The sequence below is a fragment of the Rhinopithecus bieti genome, unplaced genomic scaffold, assembly GCF_001698545.2.
Source record: "Rhinopithecus bieti isolate Rb0 unplaced genomic scaffold, ASM169854v2 scaffold_56860, whole genome shotgun sequence".
In the NCBI taxonomy this organism is placed as follows: Eukaryota; Metazoa; Chordata; class Mammalia; order Primates; family Cercopithecidae; genus Rhinopithecus; species Rhinopithecus bieti.
The window spans coordinates 76,072-87,737 of record NW_016821743.1 but is presented as its reverse complement, the minus strand read 5'-3'; positions in this window follow the sequence as shown (position 1 = coordinate 87,737).

The window sequence follows — 11,666 nt, the reverse complement described above, 5'->3', positions numbered from 1 at the left end:
ATGGATGGATGGATGGATGGATGGATGGATGGATGGATGACTATAATTCTTTAGTTATATAAAATATTGGATTCTTCATTTCATAGAAACTAAATTCTATGAAGTATGAGGTTGAACCCTTTTCTTAAAAAAGATAGTCCCTCTAGCAACCCAAGAATTAAGGAAGTTACTTTTATCACCATCAGAAGTTTCTGGCTCTTAACCTTCATGACTCCCTCATGCTGAGTAAAATGCACTTTTCATTACACCTCACCATGAAAGTTAGGAAAACTTGCTTTTGTTCCTAAGGGATATTTTTCAAGCTCATTAGCCTCTCTGCAGTAAGACAGGTGCTCCTGTGGTCCTTAAGCCCTGACATTCTGTGGTCATTTGTGACATGCTTTAATTCAAAGCTTGTTGGTGAACAAAAGCTTACATTCTTTGAGAGGATGGCCATCCTGGTGAACTGTCCCCATCTTATTCTTGGACTGTCCACTACTTAGCCTACGTTCCAAAAGGATGGGGCAGCTTTCTGGAAACAAAATGGTAAATGAAATCTCTGGGGGAGATTTATAGGTTGTGTCTTCACTGGCATATCCGTCAAGCGAGTAAAAGTTTATATGAAACTATTTGACTTTCTAAGAAAGGAAGTATAGTGTAGTGGTTAAGGCCATTGAGTCTGCAGCCAATCGTCTTGGAATCCCAGCTCTGCCACTCACTTGAGCAAGTCACTTGTAAATCTCCATTCCTTAGTTTTTAATCTGTAAAATTTGCGTAATTTACAGTACCTTTTCAGAAGGATAAAGGTGCCATCTTCAAAAGGTTATTGTCCACATTAAATGGTTAGATATATTTAAAGCTTAAGACCTGTGTCTCACATGTATTGACTGTTATTTTTATTTTTGTCTCTTCTAAGCAAATATGCCATTCTGGGTCCTCTGTACTCTTATTGGAACATTTGCTTTGTATGCTGAGGGATTTGCACTAATTCAATTATATTGTTTCATTCCAGGACATGTGTGAGGAAGCTAGGGTTAGTTAAGGTTGTTGTCTGTCACTGAGAAGTGTAGTAACCCCAGCCCTAATCCTCACCCTAATCCTAATGTTTGAGGATACATCATGTCAGGATTTATCTAATTCACACACATCTCTTCTCACAGCTCACCCCTGTCTGCAGCGCTGCATTGCTCCAGGACCAATCCTGACCTTGGGCAAGAGGAATTTGAATAGCTCTTGTCTGACATTCTGGTTGTGAACAAATCATCTCATAAATTGTCTGGACAATCTGCCCTTCTGCCCCATTATCCATCTCTGTAATCTTCTCGGTCTTGGTTATTTCATTGTAGTTAGTTCTTGTCTGGCCCTACTTTTATCTCTTACTCCTACCTATATGTCTTTCTAAATACCAATTAGGTGACTAGGGCTCTGCTTTCTATAACCAGTAACTGATTTCCCAAATTCCTCCTGCCTCCATGCCTAAAATTCTGAGCATTTTTGCTCATAGCTTTTATGTCACTGTCACCATCTAATTTTCTAGATGCTTCTCTTTTTTCTTCTTTTGAGACAGGGTCTTGTTCTATTGTGCAGGCTAGAGTGCAGTGACAGCTAACTGCAGCTTCGACTTCCTGGGGTCAAGCGATCTCCCACCTCAGCCTCCCAAGTATTTGGGGCCACAGGTGCATGCCACCTGTGGCTAATTTTTTTAAAAAAATGTATAGGCCGGAAGCAGTGGCTCACACCTGTAATCCCAGCACTTTGGGAGGCCGAGGCGGGCGGATCACCTGAGGTTGGGAGTTGGAGACCAGCCTAGTCAGCATGGTGAAAACCTGTCTCTACTAAAAATACAAAAATTTGCCGGGCATAGTGGCAGGCACCTGTAATCCCAGCTGCTTGGGAAGCTGAGGCAGGAGAATCACCTGAACCCAGGAGGTGGAGATTGCAGTGAGCGAAGATCATGCCATTGCACTCCAGCCTGGGCAATAGAGAGAGACTCCGTCTCAAAAAAAAAAAAAAAAAAAATTGTAGAGACAGGGTCTCTCAATGTTCCCCAAGCTGGTCTCAAACTTCTGGGCTCAAGCGATCCACCCACCTCTGCTTCCCAAAGTGTTAGGATTATAGGCATAAGCCACTGCACCCAATCTTCTGGATCCTTTTCTACCTCCTCTAATCCTGCCTCTTCTGCCACTGTCTTCCAGCCTGTCATCTATGGAATATCTTGACCTGCCTATGACACGGGACTTTCTTCTCGTATCTAAAGCAGCATGTCTTCTTTACCTCCAGCTACTCCCTGGTACTGTTGCTCCATTTAAGTGGGTAGGGCAGAAATGCTATATGTTCATCAGAACTCACTTTACAACCTCTCTTACAGTTAAGCTTGGTCACGTGACTGAATTATCACAGAAAGAATGTGGGTAGATGTGATATCCACCCCTTCATGTGATCCTCCACACCTTCTCTCTCTTCCCATATCTACTGTCTGTTAGACACAAAGGCTTTAACAGAGGACTCCAAGGCCGTACAGGAAAACAAAGCCATAGGATGCAAGAAGCCTGGATCCCTGAACGACCACATGGACGGCTGCCTGTTGACTATGCATATCCACATTGGGCTTTGTGTGAATGAGAAATAGATTTTTATTTTGTTAAGCCACTGAGATAAATATATATAGCACTGAGTATTATCATACTTCATACAACAGGCCTGTCTCAATCCAATTCTTAGCTATTCTGTCTGTTTTTATTGCACTATCCAGACAGGCCTGACTTGACTCTTCCAAAGAAAAATACCTCAAATGCACATCTTTGATCTTATGAACGCTAAGCTTTAACTGATATAACCATATGCAATCTTTTCACATTCTTTAAATAATCTTTTTTTTTTTTTTTGAGACAGAGTCTTGCTCTGTCGCCCAGGCTGGAGTGCAGTGGTGCGACCTTGGCTCACTGCAAGCTCCACCTCCCAGGTTCACGCCATTCTCATGCCTCAGCCTCCTGGGTAGCTTGGACTACAGGCGCCCGGCACCATGCCCGGCTAATTTTTTGTATTTTTAGTGAGATGGGGTCTCACCGTGTTAGCCAGGATAGTCTCAATCTCCTGACCTTGTGATCCTCAGCCTCCCAAAGTGCTGGGATTACAGGCGTGAGCCACCGCACCCAGCCTCTTTAAATAATCTTAGAACGGTGATCCTTAGACCTCTTTGAAAATCTGACAGGAACTGGAAATCGTTTTCCAGTAAAAAATCCCTATAGGACAAAAATACCACGCAAATACCTGAGAGTTCACAAACCCTAAAGAGCATCTAAGGATTTCAGGATAACTCCTGCTATTGGATTCAGTAATGGATAAAAGTTAGTTTTATACCAGTCTTCTCACACTGAATTGCCCTCTCTTCAATATTAGTTAAAAATATTCATGAGTGAATTTGGCTGCAAAATAAGTCCGTAATAACAACTTAGTCTTTCTGCTTCTATATTTATTTAATTTTGCCTTTTACCAGATGAGTTTTTCTTCATCTGCTATGTAGTTCTTCTTTAGGGAGAAAACATGTTTGACTCAGGACAAATTTTTGTGATACAGATTTTTCCAGATTTCTTCCAATTTCAAACTTTTCTTGCTTGCTATTTTATTTTGTTTGAGACGGAACCTTGCTCTGTCACCCAGCCTGGAGTGTAGGGTGCGATCTCAGCTCACTGCAATCTCCGCCTCCTGGGTTCAAGCGATTCTCCTGCCTCAGCCTCCCGAGTAGCTGGGATTACAGGCATGTGCCACCACACCTGGCTAATTTTTTAAATCATTATTTATTTATTTATTTATTTATTTATTTTTAGACAGGGTCTCACTTGGTCAACCAGACTGGAGTGCAGTGCCATGATCTCGGCTTGCTGCAACCTCTGCCTCCCAGGCTCAAGCAATTCTCCTGCTTCAGCCTCCCAAGTAGCTGGGATTACAGGCATGTGTCACCATGCCTGGCTAATTTTTGTATTTTTAGTAGAGATGGGGTTTCACCAGGTTAGTCAGGCTGGTCTTGAACTCCTGACTTCAAATGATCCACCCGCCTTAGCCTCCCAAAGTGCTGGGATTACAGGCATGAGCCACTGTGCCCAGCCAAGTTTTGTATTTTTAGTAGAGGGGGGAGGTTCACTCTGTTGGCCAGGCTGGTCTCGAACTCCTGATCTCAGGTGATCTGCTGGCCTCAGCCTCCCAAAGTGCTGGGATTACAGGCATGGGCCGCTGCACCTGGCTGCTTGCTATTTTAGTTGGGAGGCAACATTGCCAGAGTTTGTCTGCAAAGTAGAATCTTCATGAAAGGAAAACAAAGGTTTGATGGACAGAATTTACTTGTAGGCAGTTTGCTTATGTGCTCAAAAGCACCCAAAAGACAGTTGTGGAAAGAAATGCCTATTGTAGGGTAATCATGTGAAATTATATCTGAATACTCTCTTATCTGTGCAGTGAAGTATTTCAGAAAAGAGAAACACCTTTGTATCTTCAAATAAGTAGGTTGAATGGCTTCAGTTCTGATGGGTCATTTGTAATGATTATCATCCATTTTTCTCTTTGCATTTTAAAGTTTTCTTCTTCATTTGTTGAGACAAACTACACAAAGAGAAAAGAAACAGATATGGGAGAGGAAATATGGATGAGAGAAAGAGGCTTGATTAGAGGATTTGAAAACATAATGAAATAGAGGTCTCTAAATTGGATTCTGGGCTTTGCTCTTGATAACAACCGTGTACTCAATCCCTCTGCAGCTGAAAAACTGAAAACAGGAAGTGTTTTTGCTTTAGGGGAAAGATTTCATGTCAACACTAAGACAAAGTTGGATGAGCTAGAAATAACCATGATCTTTGTAACTAGAAGAATTATCAGATATTGGGGGTTCCTAGTATGAAAATGCAATCCCCCTGTTGACTCTCCTTTCCAGGTTTTTAAAGTATAAGAAAACATGTCTTGTGTTATGAATGGTTCAGATGGAATCAAGCCAGGCAAAGGCACCAGCACAGCAGGTAGCTACCTGTGTGGTGTGATTTCAGGGATAGTACTTAACTGAAAATATTGCCTTTTATTGAAATGCCCATCCTTACAACCCCTTTTCTTCTGTTAGCAAAATGTATAATTAAGCAAGTAATTCATTAGTAACTTATTAAAGATTCAAACCATATAGTGGTAACTAGTTAATGAACTAACTTATAAATCAGTCATTAATTTGACCCTATATTATTGCTAACCATTATGACATGACAAGAATTGGCAGGAAAGTCTCAAATACAGGGGAGAGTACTGAGTGCAATTAAGAGTATTAGGTGCTGGCTGGGCACAGTGGCTCATACCTATAATCCTAATACTTTGGGAAGCTGAGGTGGGCGGATTACTTAAGGCCAGGAGTTCGAGACCAGCCTGTCCAACATAGTGAAACCCGATCTCTACTAAAAATACAAAAAAATAGCTGGGTGTGGTGGTGCATGCCTGTAATCCCAGCTACTCTGGAGGCTGAGGCCGGAGAATCGTTTGAACTTGGGAGGCAGAGGTTGCAGTGAACCAAGATCACACCACTGCACTTCAGCCTGGGCAACAGAATGAGGCTATATATATATATACACACACACACACACATACACACTATATATGTGTGTTATATATATATGTTGGTGGTCCATTGGCAAAGCTAAGAAAATGGTAGATCAACTCTGCCATCTGCTCAGCAAAAGCCAATCCCTTCACCTATCGCATCTGGGCTTATTAGCAGAGGCCTCTATAATCCCTCCGTATCCTGGCCTTTCCAGTGAAAAACAACCAGTGCTGACATTGAGTGCCCCTTAGGGGACACTGACACGTCAACTGTCAGGTAAAGGTAGGAAGGGTGAGGCTGCAGGTTTAAAAACAAAACAAAACAAACTCAAAAACCTCTAAGATTGATGAACAATAAGAAAATGTTTGGCTTTATTCTTGAATCATAGTAAAAGCTAATATTTATTGAATATGAAGTACAGGCATACCTTGTTTTATTGCACTTCACTTTATTGGACTGTGCAGATGTTATGTTTTTTGCAAGTAGAAGGTTTGTGGCAACCGGGTCGGGCAGGTCTATTGGTGCCATTTTTCCAACAACATGTGTTCACTTCATGTGTCTGTGTCACATTTTGGTAATTCTCATAATATTTCAAGCTTTTTCATTATTATCATACCTGTTATGGTGATCTGTGGTCAGAGATCTTTGATGTTACTGTTGTAATTGTTTTGAGGTGCCACAAACTGTGCCCATACAAGACAGCAAACTTATGGATAAATGTGTGTGCTGACTTCTCTGCCTACTGGCTGTTCCCCTATCTCTCTTTCTCTTGCCTCGGGCCTCCTTATTCTCTAAGACACAAGAATATTAAAATTAGGCCAATTAATAACTCTACAGTGACCTCTAAGTGTTCAGTGAAAGGAAGACTCCCAGGTTTCTCACTTTAAGTCAAATGCTAGAAATGATTAAGCTTAGTGAAGAAGGCATGTTGAAAGCCAAGAGGCTAAAAGCTAAGCTTCTTGTTCCAAACAGTCAAGTTATGAATGCCAAGGAAAAGTTACCAAAGGAAATTAAAAGTGCTACTCCAGTGAATACACAAATGATAAGAAAACAAAACAGCCTTATTGCTGATGTGGAGAAAGTTTGAGTGTTCTGGATACATCAAAGTGGCCACAGCATTCCCTTAAGCCAAAACCTAATCTAGAGTAAGGCCCTAATTTTCTCTCATTCTGTGAAGGCTGAGCGAGGTGAGGGAATCTGCCGAAGAAAAGTTGGAAGCTAGCAGAGGTTGCTTCATGAGGTTTAAGGAAAGAAGCCATCTGCATAACAAAAAGGTGCAAGGTGAAGCAGCAAGTGCTGATGTAGAAGTTGCAGCAAGATCATTGATGAAGGTGGCTACTCCAAACAACTGATTTTCAATGTAGACAAAAAAGCCTTCTATTGGAAGGAGATGCCAGCTAGGACTTTTATCGCTAAAGAGAAGTCAATACCTGGTTTCAAAGCTTCAAAGGACAGAATGACTCGTTGTTAGGGGCTAATGCAGCTGGTAACTTTAAGAAGAAGCCAAGCTCACGTACCATTCTGAAAATCCCAGGGCCCTTAAGAAGTATGCTGAGTCTACTCTGTCTGGGCTCTAAAGGAACAACAAAGCCTGGATGATAGCACCTCTATTTACAGCATGGTTTGCTGGATATTTGAAGCCTACTGTTGAAACTTACTGCTGAGAAAAATAATTTCTTTCAAAATATTACTGCTCATTGACAATGCACCTGGTCATCCAAGAGCTCTGAGGGAAATGTACAAAAAGATTAATGTTGTTTTCATGCCTGCTAACACAACATCCATTTGGCAGCCCATGGACAATCTCACAATAAAACTTTAAGGGATGAGGAGTTACTTCTTTTGAATGAGCAAAGAAAGTGGTTTCTTGAGATGGCATCTACTCCTAGTGAAGACGCTGTGAATGTTGTTGAAGTAACAAATTTAGAATGGTATATAAGCTTAGCTGATAAAGCAGCAGCAGAGTTTGAAAGGATTAACTCTAATTTTGAAGGAAGTTCTACTATAGGTAAAATGCTATCAAACAGCATTGCATGCTATAGAGAAATCCTTTGTAAAAAGAAGACTCAATTAATGTGGCAAACTTCACTGATGTCTTATTTTAGGAAATTGCCACAGCTGTCCCAGCTTTCAGTAACCACTGCCCTTATCAGTCAGCAGCCCATCAACATCAAGGCAAGACCCACCACCAGCAAAAAGATTATGACTTGCCGAAGGATTGCATGATCTTTGGCATCTTTTTAGCAATAAAGTATTTTCTTTTCTTCCTTTTTTTTTTTTTTTTTTTGAGATGGGGTCTTGCTCTGTTGCCCAGGCTGGAGTGCAGTGTGAAATCATAGCTCACTGCAGCCTTGACCTCCCCAGGCTCAGGTGGTCCTGCCACCTCAAGCAATCTGCCTGTCTCAGCCTCCCAAAATGCTATATTTATAGGTATGAGCCACTGTGCCCAGCCAACAATAACGCTTTTTTTTTTTTTTTTTTTTGACAGAGTTTCGCTTTTTCTCCAGGCTGAAGTACAGTGGTATGATCTTGGCTCACTGCAACCTCCACCTCCTGTGTTCAAGCGATTCTCCTGCCTCAGCCTCCTAAGTAGCTGGGATTATAGGCATGTGCCACCACACCCAGCTAATTTTTGAATTTTTAGTAGACACGGTGTTTCACCATGTTGGCCGGGATGTCTTGATCTCCTGACCTCATGATCCGCCTGTCTCAGCCTCCCAAAGTGCTAGGATTATAGGCGTGAGTCACTGCTCCTGGCCAATAAAGTATTTTAAATTAAGGTATGTACATTGTTTTAGACATAATGCTATTGCACACTTGGTATACTACATTATACGTAAACATAACTTTTACATGTACTAGGAAATCAAAAAGTTGGTATGACTCACCTTATTGCAATATTCACCTTTTTAAGATGGTCTGGAACCAAAAGTGTAATATCTTCAAAGTATGCCTGTATATTCTTTGCCATGTTCTACAAACTTCCTATGCGTGAAAACATTGAAACCTATCTTCACTTTGCAGATAGGGAAACTGAAGCATGGAGAAGTAAATCACACAGTTAGAAAGCAGTGGGGCCAGGATTCAGACTTCAGTGATCTGACATCAAAGCTTGCTGGCTTTATTACTGCACTACTCTGCTAGAGACTTGTGGCTGGAATAGAGTATGAAGCTCCACTCTCAGGGAGGGTTTCCACCAGCATGGCAGTGACACTGAAAGCATTCTGGTCCTTATTTCTTTGTCAAAACACACCATTCAAAGTTATTTTAGAGTGTTTGTCTGAAGATTTTGTAACAAATCAATTCCATTTCCAGCTCTCAGAATGGCCCAATGGGATAGCTCATTGAATATTTGGTCACCTTGGTGATGCCATAGAACCAAGATATTTAGTCAAACTCATCTGGATGTTGCTGTGAAGACAATTTTCAGATGAGATGAACATTTAAATCAGTAGACTTTGAGTAAAGCAAATTACTTCCATAAGGTGGGTGGGCCTCAACCAATCAGTTGAAGGCCTTATATGGAAAAAGACAGAGGTTCCCCAAGGAAGAGAGAACATCTGATTGGTTCTGCTTCTCTGGAGAACCTTCCTAATGTGCCAATACTATTAATTTTTAGGGGGAGGGCTCTGAAAAACTTTCCCTTGTATTCAGCTATAATGTGTTGTAAGCAAAGCTGTTGCAAAACCTTTGTTTACCAATGAATGGTCTGAGGTATTATCATGTCCTTTTTTTGCTTTCTCTGCACGGTCCTGCATCACCCCTTGTTCACAATCAAACTGACTTTCACACACAGAAGCACCAAAAGGCACAGGAATGGATGCCAGTAGACTCATTAGCACCTCCTCAACATCACCTCAGTCCACTTAACTGAGAAACAGCTGTTGAAGATGGCAAAGCCAAAATAAAACCCAGTTCTCAACCAAATAAAATATCTCTGAAAAGAGGAAAAAATGGTTGTGAGATGTAATTGTCCCATTTTTAGGAGAAACTGTAAAAGGAACAGCCAACAGTTACACAGAAATTTAAGATTGTGCCTACGTTAATTCCAAGCAATACTCTTTCTAGTTATAACCCATCCTAATTAAATGTTATCACTTAACATTCATTGACAGAGGTTTTCTGGCTATTGTCAAATCTCAAGTGAAAACCTTTTAGCTTCTTTCATTCCTTCTCAATGAAACCAATTTGGCAGTCTCTTTCAAAGCGGTGTGTTCAATTGGAAAGCACTCCCTCATACATGAATGAATAATGTGTTTCCTCATGTCATTGATAAGATGAACTTAGAATGAGCTTGGAACGCTAAGGTGGTGGTGCTCTGTTCTGGACTGCAGAAAAATCTGGAATGTTAGCTACTATGTAACAAGAGCAGAACATTATGGGGGAAGAAAACACGGAAGACTAATTTTTCAAAAAATTAAATAAATTTAAGAAATGAATAAAAGAGTCTTAAAATATAAAGCTCAATAAATCTCAAGAGTAGATTGGACATAGCTAATGAGAAAATGAGTTCTGGAAGAAAAGTTGGGAGATATGGAGGATAGAATGAGATGCACCAGCAGACATCTGAGTGGGCCAGTGGTTTATGATATTAGGCATTTTGTTTCTCCTCACTATAAAGATAGGTATTCTTGGATACTTTGCAGGTTTTAAAAATAGTTCTCTTGCAGCCGGGCGTGGTGGCTCACACCTGTAATCCCAGCACTTTGGGAGGCCGAGGCTGGTGGATCACCAGGTCAGGAGATGGAGAGCATCCTGGCTAACACAGTGAAACCCCATCTCTACTAAAAATACAAAAAATTAGCTGGGCGAAGTGGTGGGCGCCTATAGTCTCAGCTACTTGGGAGGCTGAGGCAGGAGAATGGCATGAACCTGGGAGGCAGAGCTTGCAATGAGCCGAGATCACGCCATTGCACTCCAGCCTGGGTGACAGAGTGAGACTCTGCCTCAAAAAAAAAAAAAAAAAGAAAAGAAAAGAAAAGAATACTTCTCTTGAAAATTACTACCTTAAAAAGTGACATTGATAAAGATACTCTGAAGAACTGATCACTTTTATTAATTGGATGATTGCAGGTAAACAAAATTATTAATTCAAGGTAACCCCTTATAGGCAAAATCTATCTGCTAATTTCCCTTGCAATAATTTTGTTTTGTTTCTTATTCTTAAATAATCTCATAAAGCACCTCAATTCCTCATTTCACTTCTTCACATACTGACTGCCTTTCTATATAATAAATAATATGATCTAGCTGGGTGCAGTGGCTCACACCTATAATCCCAGTGCATTGGGAGGCCAAAGCAGGAGGATCACTTGAGCCCAGGAGTTTGAGACCAGCCTGGGCTGGGAGATGGGAGACCCCATCTCTACAAAAATTTAAAAATTAGCCAGCATGGTGGTGTGCACCTGTGGTCCCAGTTACTCTGGAGGCTGAGGTAGGAGGATTGCTTGAGCCCAGGAGGTTGAGGTTGTAGCGGGCTGTGATTGTGCCACTGCACTCCGGCCTGGGTGACAGAGTGAGACCTTGTCTCCAAAAAAATTATATGAGCTAACATGTATTCAGTGTTTGTTATTATACTAAGCACTATAAAACAGTTTACATTTATTATCTCATTTAATCTTACAACATGCAAAAGTGGAAGTTAGTGTTATTGTCTTCATTTTACAAGGAAGGAATGGAGAACCAAATAGGTTAAGATACTTGCCCAAGGTCATACAGCTACTCATTCATAAAGGAAAACAATTTACATTTGTCAAGCTTATTCATTGCAGGAGTGACTCATCTCATACCTAATTATAAGTCACTCTTTTATATGACCTGTTTTACACTCCTTCCTCTCCTCTTCCATTACAACTAATCCGATTCCACCCTCCCTTCTCCAAATAAGAAATGTTCACAGTCTGGGAAAAAATATCTAGAAGATTCAATGTTTTTGCTTTTATTATTTTCTTTTTCTTTTTGTTTCTTTTTGGTTTTTTTGAGACAGAGTCTCGCTCTGTTGTCCAGGCTGGAGTGCAGTGTCATGATCTCGGCTCACTGCAAACTCTGCCTCCCAGATTCACACCATTCTCTTGCCTCAGCCTCCCGAGTAGCTGGGACTATAGGTGCCAGCCACCAC